The following is a 17,124-nucleotide window of genomic DNA, read 5'->3' on the forward strand; positions in this document are numbered from 1 at the left end:
ACAGACTCAGTCCTGGGCTTTTAGGACTGGGCCGCCCAGTTATTAAGTGAGGGTCTCTGGCCAGAAAAAGGAAAGGAAGGACTCTGTATCCTTCCTTTCGTCACCTGCGAAATGGGGTCAAGACAGCCCTCCTGCGTAGTGGTGGGGGATATGTGGGTGTGGCCCAGCCCAGGGGCCGCCACCTTGTGCTAGCAAGGTGACAATGTATAGTGGAAGGACGATCTTAGCCTCCAGAGTCCCCAGAAGTGGTAGTGGGAGGGTGTAAAGGGAGCAGAGGCGGAGCTTCGGGAGCCAGAGGCGGGGATTCGAGAATTCTGGGCGGGGCTTGGAGTTTTAAAGCGGTTAGATGACACCGGGCGGGGCTGGCAACGCAGCGAATAGGGTTGCTGGCCCCTGGGCGGGGCTTCTAGAAGTTGGGGCAGGGTTTGTGACGCCAAAGGGCCAGTTCTGAAGTAATGGGAGGGGAGCTGAGCTTAGGGAGCCGGGAGGCTGGTGAAGGGTTTGGATGGGGCTGTGGGCGGGGTTCAGAGGAACTGATGTTCCAGGTTGAAGGGACTCGGGGGGAATTTTTGAGGAGCCAGAGGATGTGGTCCTGCAGAGCCAAGCAGGTCAGTGGGCGGAGCTCTAAGGACGCCGCTCCCGGTTTGGAGGAGCAGTGGGTGTGGCTCGGAGGCGCCTGTGGGCGGTGGCCCTCCGGCCTCTCAGATGACTAGTAGGCGGTGCGTGCGCTTGGGCACCGCCTTTCCCCGCGGCCCACCTGCATCCCTCAGCGCGACCAGAGGAGGCGCTAGGGAGATTGAGGCGTGGAACGCAGGGTGAGAAGCGGGCTTCCCCTCCCGGAAGTGGGCGTGGCGCGCCGCAGCCCCGCGGCCCCGGTTGGGCGCGGCGCGGCGCGGGGGCGGGGCCTGCGTGCGGCGGCAGGGGTGGCGGCGGCTGTCCGCGCCCCTCCCCCGCGAGGCTCTCAGTGCCAGGCGGGAGGCGGTAGCGGTTGGAAGGTTCGCCGGGCTTTGCGGCGGGGACTTCGGCGGCGGCGGCGCCTCAGGCACCTCGGCCCTGGTGAGCAGCGCGCGCCGGGCGGGGCCGCTGGGGAGCGAGCCGGGCGGGCGGGCGGACCTGTCCTTTCCGCATGTGCCGGCGCCTGCTGACAGGAGCCGGCAGGGCGTGGGGCAGGGCCGGGTGGAGGGGACACAGGCGCGCGGGGCGCGGATCCTTGAGCCGGCAGGGGGGCCGCCCTGGCCGCTGTGCAGGGGGGCAGGGGTCGGGGCTGCTGCCGGAGGCTTGGGATACGGTGGGAAAGGGGAGTTGAGGACCGAACCGCTTGGCCTGGCGACAGTGAACCCGGGTCCCTGTGGGAGGAGGCTGCCCAGGGGAGACTTGTAGGGGCCGGAGCCTTCCTTTCAGGGTGAGGAGCCGAGTGGGGACGGGCTGCCCGGGGAAGGTTTTCGGGGGTCGGGGATCCGCCTGGTTGGGTGGGGTCCGGGGTGGGGAGGGGCTTCTAGAGGCTCGGGGAGCAGAGCCCGAGGGCGCCAGGCCTGAGGGAGGGGCTTGAGCCGCCCTGGGGAGCGAGTGGGTGGGGGGTGGTCAGGGGCCGGGCTCACGTGGGTCTGGGGCGAGCTGGGCCCTGCTTGGTGGGGGCGGGTGGCGAGGGCGGCGGCCTGGCCTGGGGGTTGCCTGTTTTGGGTTGCGAGGCCGGCTCTGGGCCCTAAAGAGCTGGGCTAGGGGTCGGGAAGGGCGGGGCAGGGCTGGAGCTGGAGGCTATGGGCGGGGGTGTCTTGGGAGGAGGATGAGCCCGGCTTTGGGAGCGGAGGGGTGGGACTGGCGGGGCGGGGGTCGAGGGGTTGGGAGAGGAAGAACGAGGCCGGCACGCTGCTGAGTCGGGGGCCTGGAGCGTCAGCGTGAACTGGGGGATTCATCAGAGATACGCTCCCCAGTAACGGAGCAGCTGGCGAGGGACGCAGTCGAAAGGAGCGAGGTGCAGGTGGGGCTCCGCTGCGCCTAAATGACTGAGGATGAGGTCAGATATGGAAGGTGGAAATGCAGGAACCGAGCCCTCCCGCCTGTCCACACAGGCGCGCACACACCAGCTCTCCATCCCTCAAAAAATTTGAATGTGTTGAGGGAAGTGGCAGGCTGCGGGAGAGCCGAGAAGAAAGGGGCTTCCTCTTGGGAGGGAGGCGCTGGCCCTGCCGTCCTTTTTTGGGAGTGTTCAAAGGGTTTTGATCGCTGGAAAAGGAAACGTAGGCTTTACTGCATCGTGGTTTAGAATCACATCCTATATTTGGCCTTAATGTAGGCTGTCCTTGTTTTGCGGTGTCTGAAGTCCTTGCTCTACATGTTGCAAATGTGGGATTCAGTGTGAGAAGCAAATTGCAAGTTGCTCGTCTCCCCCAGGATACCGAGATACAAAGGCCTTTCTTTCCTGTAAGAATTTAAACAGAATTGAACGTCGTGCGTGTTTGTAAACTGGTCCTGGGTGGCGAATGTATTTACTTTTGGAAATAGTTATCACAAAATATTAGGCCCTCTCACCGCAGCCTTCCTGCCTGGGATTATGTTCTAAAACAGGACTTGTAGGGCTCTTCGTCACTCTATATAATAATGCGTTTCATTGTCTTTATCTGGCAGAACTCTTCTGACACCAGGGCCTGCTAGAATAGACAGAAACATAATTTAAGTATGAGCAGTTGCTTTGTACCGTCTGTTCAGTTGTGAAGGCAAATAGATACCTGTTTATTACTTCACTTGCTCCAATAAAACTGAAGAAATGGGAAAAAGTCTATTTTGGACTTGATTCTGTATATAGCAGAAAACTAAGGAAACTAAATTTTTTTTGGCTTGGGAGGTACATTTCAGATTCGAAATGTTTGGATATGAAGCCTATTGGGTCTGAGAGGTTGTATAAATAAATAGTGGGGGAGAGTGAAATAAACCTGGGAATTGTGTTGTGATTTAGGCCTTAGTGCAGTGTTCTGTTGTGGGTCTTAGTCATGCGTACTGAGGATTGATGAACCCAGAAGATGCCTTTTCTGTTTTTGATTATTTGTGGAAGGTATGTTAAAGCCTGATGGATCCTAATAGACACATACCAATGAGCTATTACTGCACACAGTATTGAATTTTTCATGATCATTTGTTACTTTGCCTGCAGATTGTATTAATCACCAGTTATGTCTACTACTTTATATATAATTTGGCATTAGATTCAGGACTGACAAATAGGACTTTCTGTGTGTGCTACTTTATTAGTATTACTTTTGAATCGAGGTATAATTGACATGTAACATTATATTAGTTTCAGGTATATAACATAATAATTTGATGTTTGTATATACTGTGAAATGATCCCCACAGTCAATCTAGTTACCATCCGTCACCATACAGAGTTACAATTTTTTTTTCTTTAAGGTGAGAACTTTTAAGATTTAGTCTCTTGGCAACTTTTTTTTTTTTTTTTTCAGGGGAGAGATAATTAGGTTTATTTACTTAGTTCTTTGATGGAGGTACTGGGCATTGAATCCAGGACCTTGTGCATGCTAAGCATGCACTCTACCACTGAGCTATACCCTCCCCCTTCTTGACAACTTTCAAACATGCGCTATATGATTATTGATTATCATCACCATGCTTTCCTTACTTCCCATGACATATTTATTTAATAACTGGAGGTTTGTACTTTCTTACTCTCTTCACCCATGACAAATAGCACTTTTAAGATTCTTGGATATTTTTTGGTTTAAGTTTTATGCTTAACACATCTATCACTTGAGGTTCACTCTGACCACAGGGAGAGTCACTTTAAGACCTATGAAATGGGATGTTCAAAAGGATAAATGATCAGTTCTTAGTTATGTCACTGAGGATATGCAAATTCAGTTCTGTATGATGGCAGATGATTTCTTCATACTTTGATTTGTCACAAACAGTGCTTTAGAAGCGTGATATTAACTAGGCTGTTTTGCCTTTAACTTCTTTTTCAGAGGCGGAACGGTAATAAATTTGGGTGTCACTTTCATATGCAGGGTATGAATCCATGTTTTCCTTTTGATAACTTCCCTGTGTTATCCTATTCCTGAGTTATGAAAACTCTTTTCTGACACTTGTGAGTATGTCTTTTTAAACGAAAGATGCCTTTTCTCTATTAAAACGTGGAAATCCTCATGAATATTTCACTATGACCTAGTACCTAGAATGTTAAGTAATAGAATCTCTCTGGGTTTTCATTGCCCTAGTTCAGATCCTTTAAAATGAGTGAACAAGATTCTGTGCTCCTTTTGAGAGCTTATTTTGTATTTCAGTAGCACATAATGGAATCTTTTTTGTTTTATAACCACTTTATTGAGATATAATTCACATACTGTACAAGTCACTCATTTAAAGTGTAGAATTCAGTGATTTTTTTAGTATGTTCACAGAGTTGAGCAGTCATCACCACAATTTTAGGACATTTTCATCAGCTGCAAAAGAAACCCCATGCCTATTAACAGCCATCCCTCCACCCCCAGTTCTCCAGCCCCTGCCCTAGGCAACCACTAATCTACTTTTTGTCTCTATTGATTTCCCAGTTTTGGACATTTCAATGGTATCATACAGTATGTGGTCTTTTGTGTCTGTCTTTCATTACACGTAATGTTTTCAAGGTTTGTCTATGTTGTAGCATGTATTAGTACTTCATTCTTTTTTTAATGGTTGAAAAAATACTCCATTGTATGAATAGACCACATTTTGGTTATCCATTCATCAGCTGATGGGCATTTGGGTGTTTCTCCTTTTTGGCTATTATGAATAATGCTGTTATGAACATTTGTGTCCAAGTTTCTGTGTGGATATGTTTTCCTTGGGAATTGCTGGGTCATATTGGTTACTCTGTGTTTAACTGTTAGAGGAACTGACAGACTTTCCAAAGCAGCTGCACCATTTTACAGTCCCACCGGCAGTGTATAAAGGTTTCAGTTTCTCTACATCCTTGCCAACACTTGTTATTCCCTGACTTTTTGATTCTAGCCATCCTAGTGTGTGTGAAGTGGTATCTCATTGTGGTTTTGATTTGCATTTCCCTGATGGCCAGTGATGTCCAGCATCTTCTCAAGTGATCAGTGGACATTTGTCTGTTTTCTTTGGAGAAATCTCTGTTTAGATGCTTTACTCATTTTTAAATTGGGTTATCTTTCTGTTGTGAGTTATTTATATATTCCAAATACAAGTGCCTTCTCAGAGAGATGATTTGCAAAAATTTCCTCCATCTCTGTGAGTTGTCTTTTCACTTTGCTGATGGTGTCCTTTGAAGTACAAAAGTTTTAATTTTGGTGAAGTCCAGTTCATGTGTAACGGAGTCAGAATTGATGATGAGTTAGAAATTATTTAGACCTTAATTCACATCGTCATCAATATTTTGATTGTATAAATTAAAAGCCAAATGTGGAAGGATTAGGGAAGAATTTGAATTAGGTCTAGATCAGAAAAGGTTCTTCAGGGAGCGTGTTATTCTCTGTTTGAATCCTCTGGTGGTCTCCCACCTCATGGGCTGTGGCTCAAGTTCAGACTTCTTAATGTGGTTTGTGGATCAGGACGGCTCTGATTTCAGCCTCCCTCATCTCGCACTGCTCCTCCTGCCATGTTTTCATATCCGTTGCCACGCCCTGAAACTTCCAGTCTTCAGATCTTCTTGTGATGTGCTTCCTACCCCGCTTTCTTTCCACCTGGTGAATCCCACGTGTCCTTTGGGATCCTCCATGAAACCTTCCTCATCCTCGCTGGCACACGTTGCCCCTGCCCTCGTGCATTCATCACTCCTCTCTGCTGCAGGGAGCTGCGTCTAAATTGGCGCTTACTGCCCGAAAGGCACCTTCGCATAGAAGGCAGAATGTGAGAGAGAAATTCACGTGGAAGGCAGGCAGAGATTCTCTTGCTCACAGAGCCTACTGGATATTTGCTGAATGAAGGCTTGTTTATTGAAGTTAACTAGAAAGATCCTGAGGTCAGTGGGTTTCTCTGGTTAGTCTTTACACCTGTGCTGCCTGTGTTAAAATAACATGAAGTACAGGGGTGATTTTTCTCTCTTTCTGATACCGAAGTCCAGCCCTTAAAAATTGCTCAGATGTAATCCGAGAGTTTGAAACATTTTCCTAAGGGCAGAACATTATCATCCAGGTTCTTTCCCCCCTAATAAACAGTGATGACTTGTGCATGGCCTTCTCAGCAGGGCAGATGGCCAGGGAACACATTTGGTTTGGTATGATTTAGCCACACCAAAGGCATTGGGCCAGCCCTGATGGTGCTCAGTCAGTCAGCGCTGGAACTACCCCTGTGCACTCGAGGTGCTGGGTGTAAACCGGGTGTTAAGGGTGCATGCTTCCTTCCTTCTCATTCTTTTGTTCATGCTCTTGCTTCTCTCTAAGCATCTGATTAATACTTGTAAATACTCCGCTTAGCATCGTCTGAGAATTGGAAGAAACCAGTTGGCCATTTGGGGTACTTCCTTTTTTTGTGTTCACTGAAGTGGCTGGATTGTGGCAAGGTAGTTAAGAAGAAAAATGAATTTCAGGTTTCTTCTTTGTATCATTAGGCTCAGTGAGAGCTGCCTGTGCCTGATGTAGTTTCTTGCTCTAAGAGTCTGGTCTTTCGAGAGACTGAGGCAGTGAAGGGTGCAGGCCTTTAGAGCCAGACCGAGCTGGGTTTCACCCTTGGCTCCCTTTTTAACAGCTGTGGCTTTGTCGATTACGCTGCCTCCCTGAGCCTCAGTTTCCTCTTGTGTAACATGGAGATCCTCATGGTGCCTTGCTGGGGTTTGAGTGGACACTGAATACATTTGTGTTCCCTCCGTTGTCACTCTTTTTTTTTTTTTTTTTTAAATGGAACCCAGGACCCTGAACATGCCAAGCGTGCACTCTGCCACTGAGCTGTTTCCCTCCCCCTCTGTCTTCACTCTTAAATGTATGTCTGTTAATGAATGGAACTGGGGAGAATCAAATAGAGTAAGTTTAACACATTTTATTTCTGATGTTAAGCTATTACTGTGTGTATGCCCACTCCTACCTCACCATTTAGAGTTTGAATCAAAGTTGAATCATTAGAGAGGAAAAAAGGGTCTAATTTTAGGATAGGAAGGTGGTGTTAGACATGAGGCTGTCCAGATGAACTGGAGATGTCTGTTCAGACAAGCTTCTCTTCTTTAGGGCTTATGCTTGTATTCTGTCTGTCTATTTTAGGGGAAACAGCTTAGTCCATGGCAAAAGATTGATCTTTGGGGAGTTTGGAAGGCAACTGCTGCTGTGTGAGGGGCTCCTGGGATGGGGTGTGGTGGGAGTGGCAGCGTTGTGCCGAAGCATAACAGTCTGGGTGAGAAAAGAGCCTCGTAGTTTCCTGGGAAGTTAGGTTAGGCCTGTCATTTGTATCTTACATAAATAACAAAAATCGTTCCTCTTGTTTGCCAGAGTAAAGAGAAATCCAGTTAATGCACAGGATCGGACTGAGGCAGGGAAACTGGACTGTACCTGGGAGTAGGAAGGCTTGTGTTTTGTATGTCTGAGGGTGGTAATTTCACAGTATGCATTTCCCCTGTCTTGGGTCATGCAATTATCTACATTTCTTTTTGAAAATTTACTAATAACGGACCATACTTGTAGCACCAGTATCCCCGCCTTTTTAAGAATAGATGATGTTGGGAGCTGAGAGATTATTTCTCGGTGCCAGAGGTCCTCACTCCTGACTGCCGGTGAGGATCAGCTGTGGACCTTGGTGGGTCCAGCTGCCTGGGCTCCAGCTCCTTGTGACTTTGAATCACAGCTGGAGCGGAAAATAAACCAGTGGACCGGTTTAGTCCTCCTCTTACAGACGAGGGGACTGTGGTCACGGCACTTGAGGGACTTGCCCAAGATCAGGAACTTGACTATGCCTTCCCCCTGCCCCCCACCTCCTTCCATGGGTAGTAGTTGAATTCATTTTTACAGTTGGTGGTGTGGATTTATACTATAGTGTGGGTTTTGGTTTTTGTTTGTTTGTTTGTTTTTGGACAGTATGAACCTGATGTGCTTTCCCTGATTTTCAGTCCTTGACCCAATGCAGCGGTTCCCTCCTAAACTTCCACCATGGTCTTTTGCCAGATTTACAGCGGAGCCTACTCACTGTTTATCCTTTGAGTTCATCATCGCAGTTGGTGGTTAATACCAATGTTCCCCCCACCACCTCACATCTTCAGATTGTGCATATATTAAACTCTGAAGCTGGGTCCAGATTTTTAGGGTTTTTTTTTTTATGCAGTTTTGGGAAACTTGAAAATACACGGACTCTTGGGTCCAAGTCTTCAGTGGATTAGATTTCCTAGTTTTAGTGTAAAGTTCCTTGTATTTTATTGATCCCTTTCTGCTTCCTCGATCCTGTAAGCTGACCATTAGTATGCAGTCATCGTAAGGATTTATCTCAGATGTTTCGGAGGCCAATTAGTATTGCAAAGGTCAGCAGCGTCAGGCCATCTGTATGTGAAAACGCTAATTTTGACAGGGGCAACACATGTCCAGTGCTGGAACTACAGATGGGCGTAATGAACACCGCTAGGATTAGCAGGGGTTGGCCGTTACTTCACAGTGTGGTCATTCTGTCTCTGGGGAGCCAAAATCCACTGGGAATCTGGGCACATGGCAGTTTGGTGTAAGAGCCCTTTTCCCTCATTGTGCACTTGGAGGTGTGTCCCCGTGTTCTGACAGCTGCAGAAGTCTTCATTCTGGATGAAGAAGCCGTAGCTTTCCAGCTTTGTGAGAGGCCGAAAACACGTGGGAAAGGAAGTGTTGGGAGAGTGAAGCCTTTGAGGGTGTATTTTCCATCCTTGACATTGCCGGGGTTCTTGGCAAAATTCACAAGCTCCCCCACTGAAGGACAAATGTTTACTCGCCATTATTTGCTTACTTCATATGAAAGATACTTAAATTCCTTTTCATAATGGTCAAGCATTCTTTTCTAGTTAAAGGCTCTAATTCCTTTCATTCTTGGGAACTTAAAGAATTGAGGCTGATTCATGAATATAAAAATTCAAATGCTGCCTGAGCAGTGACTGAGAAACACATGTAAGCTTGAGCTATCATCTCCCTTAAGCAGAAGGATTTATTAGGAGACTAGTCACTTTACAAGCTAGATGGTGAATTAATTTTGCGGTTAGTGGTGTCTTTAGCTTAACATTGTCATCCTAGTTTTTCTTGGCAAGCAAGCAAGAGGCCAGAGCCAACAAGTGCTGGCCACAGCTCTTTGGGTGATTTAATAAGATGCAAGTTGTCTGTTTTAGAAATAGAGTAACTGTCCCTTAGGCGCTGTCTCTGATAGGAACCACTGTTGCTTTACAGTGTCACAGAGGAAAAGAGAAGTTGGAAGTCTTTTTTTTTTTTTTTTTTTACTCTGAGACTTCCCTGATCTTACGCAGTATGGAGATGTCTTGCAGGCACTAGGCTGGGATTACATTGTCAAGTGGAACAAATGATACATCTTCCCTGCAAAGGACAGTTGTGAGTCACATGGTTCTCTAAAAGTGAATGGTTGAGAGCCCAGATGCAGCTTCTGTTTCGGAGGCAGTGTGTACATTCAGTCCCCACCCCAGGACTGGCTTGTGTTCCAAAATCTCAGTTACTTGGAACTCAGAAGGCATTTTGGGTATAGATTTAGTGTTACAGTGGTGGGTAAGTTCCCAGCCTAGACTGAAGAAATCTGTTTAATTCACTGCACAGCTTTTTAAACTGTTGATGATACTAGCCAAGTCCTGGATCTTGGGAGCTGGGAGTCATGTGAGAAAGAAGGAACCGTGCTCCGCCCCAGATGCCTCTCTGTGCAGGCTGCGTGGCACCAAGCAGCCTCTGGCCACAGCCATCCTCCTTAACTTCATCCTCCTCTCTTAACTGGAAGCTTCCACTCCCCTGGTTAAGCTGATCTCCCTTAAATGGTAGTCACCAAGCAGATGGTTCCAGCTCGTTTCTACTAACGTGCTCCTGGACAGCCACGGTTACTTCTATACCGCTGCTGTTAAGCGCTAGGCTGGCAGTGGGCTTCATTTGTAGCATCTTATTTCACTCATGTCTTACCCCTTTCAGACACACAGTATTAATAATTCTACAAAGGCGGTTCCTTATTGATAAGCATCACCTCTCTGAAATTTTGGCATGCAGTCAGTGTAACAAGGTTTCAGGGGGAAAGTTGAGGGAAGAGGAAAGATAGGAGGCCAGCCCTGGTACCTGGAATGGGGAAGGAGCCTGGCTGCTTTAGAAAGGTTCTTCCTGTTATCTGTGAAACAGTGAATCTGCTCGGCTATTTTCTTTTCTTTCTTTATTTTTTTAAATTTTTTTGGGGGGTGGGTATTAGGTTATTTATTTGTTTGTTTTTTAATAGAGTTACTGCGGATCGAACCTAGGACCTTGTGCATACTAAGCACAGGCTCTACTACTGAGCTGTACCCTCTCCATGCTTGGCTGTTTTGAAAATACTCATAATCTCTTTTGGGAACCGTGGCTTAAAAGGGTCCTAGGTTTTAGCAGTGACTTGGTTTCTGTGACCTTTGAGAAGTAGATCAGGGCAGGGTGATGGGTGTAAGTTGGGGCAGCTTGTATGCCCTAACTCTGTGCTGGTCTCCATGTGTATTTCTGTTCCCTTATAAACTCTTACCAAAAAGCTCCTTTCCTTGAACAGGGGGAAATCATTTATCTTTCCTTTTTGTTACCGCCTCTTTGAAGGGTTTGGATTATCTGGTTTCCAAGAATGTCTCAGTCAAACTTTTTGATGCTAAGTGTCTTAAGGATTAGGGACTTGATTTTTTCAGTGCAGTTAGAAAAAGTCTTATTTACAAAGTGTTAATGGTGGGTTTCATTTTAAAAAAAAGAAGTATAGTTGATTTACAGTGTTGTGTTTCAAGTGTGCAGAGTGATTCAGTTATACATGCTTATGTACATATATATTTTTCAGATTTTTTTCTATTATCAGTTATTACAAGATGTTGAACATATAGTTCCCTGTGCTGCACAGTAGGTCCTCGTTTATCAAGGCTCGATGTTTTGTTTTACTTTAAAAATGTGCAGTAGTTTAAAAAAATATGTTATAAGCTTCCTCCAGCCCTCAAATATATAATTCTTGATGCTGGATTCTCTGTGTGGGGATTGAGTTCCATGAGAGTTGAGAGGCCAGGGCGTTGGAGAGTCAGCGTCTGTGGTACACAGGGTTGAGTCCCTGACTGGGGATTATGAAATAGCACCGGGCTGACTCAGAGCAGGTATAGTTGGGGAAGAGGAGTGTGAAATGGGTAGGAGAGATGGCCCAGGTTGTGGACGGTCACCGTAACAGAACATGCGTTATGTGATGCATTTGAGTAAGACGTAAATGTGGTTTCGATGCAGAGTTATAAAGGTAGATGAAAGTGAAATCGTGGGTGTTGCTAATGGTGTTGATTTCTGTGCTAATATTAGTTACATTTTGGGTTAAATGAGTAGAGATTTTTAAAATTAATGCAAGTATGGAATGATCCTTTCCCAGATTGTAAACGTGAACACTACTAGTGCCACTATATTCCACGTTTCTTGAAGGCAGAGACAGTCTGAGCTTTTCTGTGCCTTCGTTTTCCAGCACTCTGCCTGGCGCACAGCAGATGCTCCATAGATGTCAGCTGGGTAACTGAATTCCAGTTTTACATGACACACTCATGATAGTGATTGTTAGACTTTTTATTTTCCTAGAAGATGAAAGGAATAAAGGAAATTTCCTACAGGTGTAGGACTGCTGATTGTAAACATTTGCTTATTAAATTATCTTACGATAAGCTACCATCATTATCATTTAAATCAATGTGTTAGCATACACACATTTATTGAAACATGAATCTGTAAAGCAAAATTTTGGAGTTCTGGTTACTTAAAGCATGAATTCTGATGAAAAACAGGGTGACATCACATATCGCTACTTTATTGCAAATTTCCTTAACTAACTTCTTGAATAAATTGAAAATATTGGTAGCGTGGAGTTCTTAGGGCTTTGCTTTGTGGGCTGGTTAGCAACTTTGACTTTAGAAAGAATCCATGAAGTAACAGCTTCATGGAAGTATGCCTTCAATTTGAGAATTTCTGTCAAAAATATGAGAACCCTCATTTGTATGAAGATGAGGACTTAAAGTTAGGGCAGCCACTGAAAAGAACCGAGTTTCCCTTTCTTCTCTTTCTCCCTGCTCGAGTTTCTTACCCTTTAGTGCATGGACTGACTGTAAAGTGTGCACACATAGTGGATCCTGAGGGGCCCCAGGCCCAGCCCCAGGGGAATCACAGGGCAGGTCTCAGCTCATTTTAGTGGTTCCTGGATCTCCAAGGATGTACTGTGCTTGGATTCAGTTGCCTTGAGAAATTGACCAGAACTGAGTATGTTAAGATAGGGCGAATTGGGCACCATTTCAACTGTTGAATCATTTCAGAGTTCATTTGTGCAATATTAAAATTTGAAAATCAGTAGGCTTTGGTTTATATATATATTAGTAATACGTGATCACAAAAAAAGAATTGTTCTGTAGTTGTGTTTTTGTGTTGTTTCTGGAGGTTTTTAGAGATTACTACAAACCATAAATGTAGTTTGCTATAAATGTAGTGTTTTAGAAGAGTACTGTTAGGAATAGGAAGCCCCGTGATCTTTGTGCTAGCCTTCTTACCCAGAATGCTTAGAAAAGAATTCTTCTTGCTTTCATTTGAGACGTGGAATTTCTCTTTTAGTTACTATTATGAAGTCCAGTTAATTTAACATAAAGGATTCAGGATTGAGTTTTTCAAATCTTCATGCAGTTTGGAAGGAAAATGGATTGGGGGTGGTTAGGGTTTCAGTTTTACCAGCTAAGGTTGGTAAAAGCTTCTAGTAATAGAGAAGTCACTCCCAAAATACTTAGTCCAAGTGTTTTCCTCGTGAAAGTGGGCTTTGTCTCCACTTCGCCAGAGGTATTTTCATTTTTTTTGGTGAAAAGAGGTGTGGTATTTTCCTCCTAAAGAGCTGAGACCTTTGGAAGGTGTCATGTGGAGGTGAAGTGTTTATTTGGTAGTTAAGTCCATTCTCCCCAGTGATGTTACATTCTTACAGTTTCTTGTGCTCTGTTGTAGGTATTGATACTCTGTTTTTTGTCCCCCCTCCGTTTAGAAGAGAGGTGTGTTGATAAGGAAATAGTTTGTAATTTTACCAAAAAGGGTCAAAATGATTTGTCTGAAGTGGCAGTAAGATTTCAAGAGGTACCGGCGCACCTCATTTTACTGTGCTTCACAGATGTTGGTTTGTTTGGTTTTTTTCACGAATGGAAGGTTTGTGGCAACCCTGCAAGTCCAGCAGGTCTGTCAGTGCCATTTTTTCCAACATTTGCTCATGTCTTGTCTGTCATATTTTGGTAATTCTCACAATATTCCCAGCTTTTCCATTATATTTGGTACAGTGATCAGTGATCTTTGATGTTACTGTTGCAGTTGTTTTGGGGCGTCACGAGCTACACCCATAGAAGATGATGAACTTAACCAGTATGTGTTTCCTGACTGCTCCGCCGTCAGGCCATTCCCCTCTCGCTCTCCCTCTCCTCGGGCCTCCCTCTTCCCTGGGACACAATAGTATTGAAATTAGTCCAATTAACAACCCTCCAATGACTTCTCTAAGTGTTCAAGTGAAAGGAAGAGTCTTATGTATCTCACTTTAAATAAAAAGCTAGAAATGATTAAGCGTAATGAGGAAGGCATGTTGAAAACTGAGACAGGCTGAAAGCTAGGCTTCTTGGGCCAGTTAGCCAACTTGTGAAGGCAAAGGGAAAGTTCTTGAAGGAAGTTAAAAGTGCTCCTCCAGTGAACACACGGACGATAAGAAAGCAGTGCAGCCTTAATGCTGAGATGGAGAAAGTGTGAGTGGTCTGGAGAGAAGATCAAGCCAGCCCCAGCATTCCCTTAAGCCAGAGCCTGATCCAGAGCCAGGCCCAACTCTCTCTCATTCCATGAAGGCTGAGAGAGGTGAGGAAGCTGCAGAAGAAAAGTTTGAAGCCAGCAGAGGTTGGTTTATGAGGCTGAAGGAAAACAGAGGTGTCTCCGTAACATGAAAGTGTGAGGTAGAACAGCCAGTGTGGGTGTAGAGGCTGCAGCAAGTCGTCCAGAAGGTCCAGCTCACATCACTCAGGGAGGTGCTGCTGCACTAGGGGACAGATCTGCGTAGACGAAACAGCCTGATGTTGGAAGAAGATGCCATCTAGGGCTTTGATAGTTAGGAGAAGTCAATGCCTGGCTTCAAAGCCTCCAAGGACAGGCTGACTCTCTTGTTGGGGACTAATGCAGCTGGTGACTTAAAGTTGAAGCCAGTGCTCATTTATCATTCTGAAGATCCTGGAGCCATTAAGAATTATGCTAAATTCACTCTGCCTGTGCTCTGTAAATGGACCCACAGAGCCTGGATGACAGCACGTCTGCTTACAACGTGGTTTACTGAACGTTTAAAGCCCACTGTTGAGACCTACTGCTTAGGAGGAAAGATTCCTTTCAAAATAACACCGCTTGTTGATAATGTGCCTGGTTGCTTTAGAGCTCCGATGTCAACGTCTGCTGACATTCATGGTGTTTTCATGCCTGCTAACACAACATCCATTCCGCAGCAAGTCGTTTCAACCTTCAAGTCTTATTACTTAAGAAATCCATTCTGTAAGGCTGTAGCTGACTTAGATGGTGATTCCTCTGATGGGTCTGGGCAAAGTCCATTAAAGACCTTCTGGGCAGAATTCACCATTCTAGATGCCACTAAGACCGCTCATGATTCATGAGAAGAGGTCAGAATATTAACTTTTAACAGGAGTTTGGAAGAAGTTAATTCCAGCCGTCAGGGATGACTTTAGGGGAGGGAGTGACTGCAGATGTGATGGAAATAGCAAGAGATGGAATTAGAGCTGGAGCCTGAAGGTGTGGCTGAACAGCTGCCGTCTCATGGTAGAACTTGAATGGATGAGGAGCTGCTTCTTACGGGTGAGCAAAGAAGGTGGTCTCTTGAGGTGGAATCTACTAGTGAAGATGCTACGAAGATGGTTGAAGTGACGACAGAGGATTTAGACTATCACATAATTTCATGGATAAAGCCACACCAGGGCTTGAGAGGATCGACTCCAATTTTAAAAGAAGTTCCACTGTGGGTAAAATGCTATCACTGCGTGCTACAGAGAAATCTTTCATGAAAGGAAGAGTCAGTCTATATGGCAGTTTGTTGTTGTCTTATTTTAAGAAATTGCCACAGCCACCCCAGTCTTCAGCAGCCACCACCCTGATCAGTCAGCAGCCACCGCCATCAAGGCGGGGCCCTCCACCAGCAGAAGAGCACGGCTCACTGAGATTCAGACGGTTGTTGACTTTTTTTTTTTTTTTAGCAATAAAATATTTTTTGAAATAAGATATATACTTTTTTTAGGCATAATGCTGTTGCACACTTAATAGACTTCTATATAGTGTAAACATAACTTTTGTATGCACTGGGAAACCAAAAAATTCATGTGAGCCACTTCATTTTGATTATTTACTTTCCGACAGTGGTCTGGAACCGACCCTGCAGCATCTTGGAGCTCTGTGTGCCTGTATACTTCCCTGTGTCTACAGGATATCTGAAAATTCTGAAAACATAGGGAGAGTTTTATTTTAAACAGTGTTAGTTTCATTTTCAGATAGCCTATTCAATATGTTTACCTTCACACTCTGGGCTCTCTGGCTCTCTGAGCACACTACCTTAATTTTTAAAGCTGCAGATCCAGTTATTAATCTGAAAAGGCACAATAAGTAATTTAAATATTTCTCTCATGTTTTTGTGGTCCGAGGTTACCTTTTCAGACACCATACTTGTAAAGAGAAGGCTCTTTGGAGCTGCTCCCAAGAGGTGGTCCTTCACCCTGGTTATTGACTCCCTGCCCCTGTGTACTTCTGCATCCCAGCCTTGGTCCCGGCAGCACAGTAACACGTGTGTGAATATCTGATTGTGGTGTCTCCTCCTGGAGAGACTGTAAGCTCCATGAGAGCCGGGGCATCTCCTAGCTCACCGTTGCATCTGCAATGTCTTAGCATCAAGCCAGGTGCATGGTCAAAGCTCAATAAATAGTTGTTGAATAAATGAACGAGGAATGAATGGGATTAAAGACCTACTCAGCATTCACAGTTGAGCATGTGTGCGTCTTGAATTGTGTGTGCTTTTTGGGATGTGGACTGGATCCTGGTGAAAGAAACATTTTTGTGCAGATTTGTAGGCTTTAGATGAATACATTTAATCATAATTTAAATTAATAATATGACCCAGAAATAATTGATTTTAGTTTTCCCATTTTATAGATGAAGAAACAAACATAGGACCAAAATGATTTAGTGGTTAGGTGACTGTCAGGATAAGCTGGTGTCTTGTATCCAAGCCAGAGGTATTCCTACTCTACCTCCCCTTGAAACACCGTCAGCAGTATGTTTATTTAATCACTGCTTGCCCAGGGTATAGGGTATTAAAAAGCAAAGACTAAAATTTTTCCATTGAGGGTGATTACTTTGTTTTTTTGAGATGGCTTGTTTTGCCTGTGTCTAGCCTTATGAGGGTCTTCATAAAAATGCCTTTTAAAAAGACGTGAAAAGATCTGGGCGTCCAGTAATTTCGTTTCCCAGCGCATTGCCAGAGAATTATTAAAATTTTATTCCAAGAGAAACTCCATCTGCCTAAGTGGTGGAAACCGACTTAGCGAGTTTGAACAGTCATATACTGTGTGCTTTTCCTCCAGTTGTTGATAAGAAAAGTAGGCCATCAGTATAGAAAGAGTATTTTGAAACACATTCATCATTAATTTTTTAGTGAGATTGCTGGGTCAATCGTGTCTGTAAAAGTTCTGCAGTTGGGATGAGAACTCTTGGGATTAATTTGGCTCTTTGAAGAGCGAGGCGGAGTTAAGCGTCTGTGTCTCCCGTGGGGCACTTTAGGGAGCCGCCTGCCGGCTCGGGTGACTTTTGGTTCCACGGTGAGCTCTGGGCAGGCGGTGCCTGCTGCTCTCTGCCATGGTGGTTTCTTCAGCAGTGCTTTTTCAAAGCTCCAGGGACGGGTCGAGTGGATGTGTTTATAAAGGTGCTGGTGATAAGCAGAAAATTGGGAGCAACAACAGACTGTAAA

At 45.2% G+C, this 17,124-nt stretch overlaps 1 protein-coding gene across 2 annotated transcripts in view; it reads left to right on the forward strand.

Moving 5' to 3' along the window:
* The first annotated feature begins 922 nt into the window (after positions 1-922).
* CORO1C (coronin 1C) overlaps positions 923-17,124 on the forward strand; it is a 67,656-nt gene continuing 51,454 nt past the window's right edge. Inside the window, exon 1 of one of the 2 annotated variants that reach the window (XM_074356657.1) lies at positions 923-1,056. The gene's annotated coding sequence lies outside the window, so the exon portion shown is untranslated. Of the gene's footprint in view, positions 1,057-1,258; positions 1,403-17,124 lie in introns of those variants that run through there. The other variant, XM_074356658.1, reaches the window with a different exon arrangement.

This window comes from Camelus bactrianus, chromosome 32 (assembly GCF_048773025.1).
Source record: "Camelus bactrianus isolate YW-2024 breed Bactrian camel chromosome 32, ASM4877302v1, whole genome shotgun sequence".
In the NCBI taxonomy this organism is placed as follows: domain Eukaryota; kingdom Metazoa; phylum Chordata; class Mammalia; order Artiodactyla; family Camelidae; genus Camelus; species Camelus bactrianus.